This window comes from Microtus ochrogaster, chromosome 1, assembly GCF_000317375.1.
Source record: "Microtus ochrogaster isolate Prairie Vole_2 chromosome 1, MicOch1.0, whole genome shotgun sequence".
Taxonomy (NCBI): Eukaryota; Metazoa; Chordata; class Mammalia; order Rodentia; family Cricetidae; genus Microtus; species Microtus ochrogaster.
The window spans coordinates 30,996,988-31,001,434 of NC_022009.1; the positions used below are offsets into that span (position 1 = coordinate 30,996,988).

Consider the following 4,447-nt stretch of genomic DNA (forward strand, 5'->3'; position numbering starts at 1 on the left):
ACTTGCACCCACCTTAGGTTCTAACTATCTAGCTCTAACTCCAGCCAGAACAGGTTTTTATTGGTCACAGAAGTTTGATTCTAAACCCAGTCTCGAGTATCTGGGATTATGTGTGAGAGTAAGCTGTCCTGAGGCTCATTAGCTAAAATAGTAACTAATAGGGCACCCCTACAAATTATACATATTACTCCTGGGAAGGGCTCTAAGTGGGGGGGGCAATGTAAAAGAGAAGATAGGGGTTACATGGTTGATTGCAGGATTTTTAAGAGAGGTATTAAATCTAGAGCTGAATAAATTGTATAGAATGCTCTGGGTCCAGCAACAGATAACATAATCAAGCAGGGGAAGGGAGGGAGTCCCTAGAACACTGGCAAATATGAATAAACCTGCTTATTTGTTGGGATCCACACAATTGAGATGGAAGAAATAACCAAATTACAAAATACACTATCTTAGTATTTTGTTAAGTACTCCACCTGAAGCATGAGCATCAAAGAGAACTATTAATCTACTGCAGCATTCAAATGTCAATTAAACTACTGGAAAGGAATCATCATCAACTAAGAGAAGAAATTAAACAAGGTTCTTTGTTGGGCACTTATGTGATTTACTATCTCAGATATAAGAAAAATGATACAGAATGGTAATTCTGTTCTGAGAGCTAGTCTAGCCAGAACAAAACTATGGTCTGATGGATGCTAAACTCTTTTGTTTATGCATAATATGGGTACATTTTGGGCAGTGTAATATAAGCTTTCTCTTCATTGTCTCTTACTTTACCATGAGCTCTTAAACTCATTCTTGTGGTTCTGGCATCTCTGGTGTATTGGGCATTATTCAGAAGCTGTGCTAGCTCTTTCCAAATCCAAATCTTTCACCATGGGCAGATGATGATCTGGGTATCCTTTCTGGTGATAAGCACTGACTGGGTAAACTCAACTCATACATGAACAAAGTGAAATATTTCAAGAAATTATGGAGTTTATACGTACATTAAGGCTGTAAATTAAAGAAGAGAGGCCAAGAAACAAAATTCAAGCAATGAATTTAGTAGCATTATAAAATATAGGAGAAAATTACTTAGAGGAAATTTATGACCAAACTGAATATATTTATTAAAATAATAAATGTATAGTCTACAGTCATACCTCCCAGAACTCGCCTGATCTCGTCTGATCTTGGAAGCTAAGCAGTGTCGGGCCTGGTTAGTACTTGGATGGGAGACTGCCTCGGAATATTGGGTGCTGTAGGCTTAAAAATATTTTAAAAATATATAATAAAATAAATATATAAGAAATAAATAATTGGATAATGTACAATAATTTTAAGCATGACTATGAAAATCAAAGTTAAGCTGTAGAAGACAGAGTAAAACATATTATTTGGGGGAGAGAAAAAAGTGAACTTAAGAATATATTGATTTGTTTTTTTAATTAAAATTAAGAACGTATGTGTTTGGAAAGTATGCTCAATTGCTTTAGTGATTTCAAGTGTTTTTTTACTCTTGTTGTCAACCTCCCATGCCCATGTTGGGTGGTTTCCAACTACCCATAACTCCAGTTCAAGGGCATCCAATATCCATTCTGTCTCCTATCATTACCACCAAACATTTAGTTCACATGAACTTGCATAGTGATGGACACATAGTCATAAATAAAGATAATCACATATAACTTTTAAATTTTAACATCTTAAAGCATGAGTGGTGGGTGAAACAAGTCAGTCACCAGAGATTCAGGAGAAGACAGAAAGGGAATCATGAGTCTAAAGCCAGTTTGGGATATGTAATGAGTTTCAAGAGTAAATTAAATGTAACCCTTCTCTGAAGTTCTTCAAAAGCAGCAATTGAAACAAGGACTAGAATACATGTGATCTAAAGGAGTGCATTTGCAGGAAGCAACAATAAAGGGGCAGAAGGAGGAACTGAAGAAATTGAATGCACTGTAAACAAATTGTGTTTGTGATCATCACTTACTCATGAATCTATCACTTTCAAGGACGTGGTTCTGTCTGAGAGTTGAGCAAATCACCAAGGTCCTGTGGAGTTTGACTGTGTGGAAGGGATGCAAGTGACCATCTCAACAGGTTGTCAGCCCATTGATAGGAGCAAGGGAATAGAACACCTTGATGGTTCTGTGCATTCCTAGGCCAGAAACTAGATAGTTTCCATGATTTTCTTGGTTTCTATAATATATTGAGTCAGGGAAAGAAAAAAAATACTATGGTGAACATGAGTTGACTATTAAGGTGTGAACTGGCTAAACCATGTTGGGTCTTTCTTGCAAGTACAGTTAAATCAAAGTTGTATTGAAAAATGTGACATGCGTGCTTAGCATATATTTTAAAATGAAACAAAATATTCATCTGGCAACAATATATGAAACAAATATCAAATCTGGCAGCCATTTGTTTGTGTAATCTGATGGAATATTCTCAAAAAGCTTATGACTAACTCATTAATATAGGAAATGTTGTAATTACAATTAACATATTTCCTTATACTTCCTTCTCCTAAGTAAAACCACTTTTAGAATTTTTTAACTATACAATATTTTAGATAAAACATACGGATGACTTGCTTAAAAAGTGTCTACATGATGTATAAAAATATTTTTCCTGTTTAAGGGTCTGCAAATGAAAAATTCAAAAGTGCTGCATGAGGTTAGTTCCAGGGCTCTGAGATCATAGAAAGGAACCAGATTGTATAATTAATCATGAAATCTCAATTGTGTCATGTCTTTTAAAGTAGTGTATTTTACTACTTAGAGTAACTAAATTCCCCAGGCTCAATTTGTGGCCAATGAAACAAAGACATAGAAAAGATATTATTTTTGGTACCAAGTGTTACTGATGTGTCCAATTAGGTCAAGATAATACTAACTATGACAGACAGAAAATGATGATCCTAGAAATCACAAAGATTGCTTAGAAGTATGCCATTTTCTTTTCTTGATGGCATTGACAAAATAGACTACTCATGAAAATATTCAAATAGAAAAAAACATTTTACAGGGTTCATTATGATATATGAATATAGTCAGCGTAAGTAGATCAATAATCAGGGTGTAACACACTCATATCTGAGGACTTTCCAGAAAAGACTATTTATATGTACTATGTGTTTTATGAGTTATAGCAAGTGTTTAAATTCTCTTCAATTTAGATTATAGACTGTTAAGTTGGACACAGGAGAACATTGAACACCACAACTTTTCATAAGGATTCAGTGAAATAATGGTAGTTGTGCTATTCACATTAATAAATATGAGTTGTATTAGTGAATTAAAATTTTGCTGATGAAAGCCGTGTCTTTTTATAGCTCTTCTCATAGTCTAGTTGTTAATAACATATATTTACTCACAAAAATGTTTTTACTAAAAAGATTAAGTATATGTATTGAACCAATTAATATTTTTTCTGTAAGTCTAGGGTTTAAATAATGCCTTATATAATTCACAGAGAATGTCTTCTCCATTAGAGTCTTGCCTGAGGATTCTACATTAAATAAAATTAGACATGGTAATTGTGAAGCATCCAAAACAGTAGTTTGATCAACTTTATCCAGAGAACTAGAATGAGAATAACATTTTAACAACTCATTTAGAGTGTTTTTTCCTGTGTAAAAATAAAATTTCAAAATGTACACATTTAACATTTTAAAAAAATATCTGTGTAGATAATTACCATTTTGCAAAGAATTAAACAATATTTTCCCATAGTAGGTAATATAAAAATTATTTGAGCTTTTTCAATAAACATATTTTTATCAGAAGCAAAACCTACATGTAATACATTGTCTTATGTGGTGCAGCTAAAGTATTTAAACATAAATCAATTTTGAAGGATTATGGTTATCATTATTCACTATATTATTTAGTTATTCTTAATTTAAATCAAACATAATCATACCCAAAACAGTCAGAAAACATGCTTATCACATACAACGCAAACTTTAAAATGGTTTAATTTTTAGTTCACTTCAGTTAGTTTTAGGAACTGCAACCATACATCTATCTAAAAGAAAAAAAAGAAGAGCTTACAAGATTAATGAAAAATTTACTACTAGGAAAAATTAAGAAATGATCAAATTGATCTTTCAGTATCTTTTGCTGATTGTTTTCTAGCAACTGGCACCAAAACAAATACAAAATTATCATTTAAAATTTGCCATTTTGCTACCTTTATATACCATTAAAATTTCTTGTAGTATAAGACATATTTAATAACTGAAAAAGTCATTGAAATATTTGATAAATTTTCAGACTATAACCTGGGAAGATCATACTATCATGAGGAGGATTTATTCATTTCTTTTCAATGACTGTAAATGAAATACCTGATTCTGAATAATTTGTTACATATACTTGAGTCAAGTTTTCAAGAATAAAATTATTAGAATGGCACTCAAGCTGACAAGGAGTCCCTGAGCATGTGTCACCTGGGTGGC

The 4,447-nt window shown here is 32.5% G+C and overlaps 1 pseudogene; it reads left to right on the forward strand.

Annotated features, from left to right (window-relative positions):
* The first annotated feature begins 1,134 nt into the window (after positions 1-1,134).
* Positions 1,135-1,253, forward strand: LOC113456821 (annotated as a pseudogene).
* Positions 1,254-4,447: the final 3,194 nt, after the last annotated feature.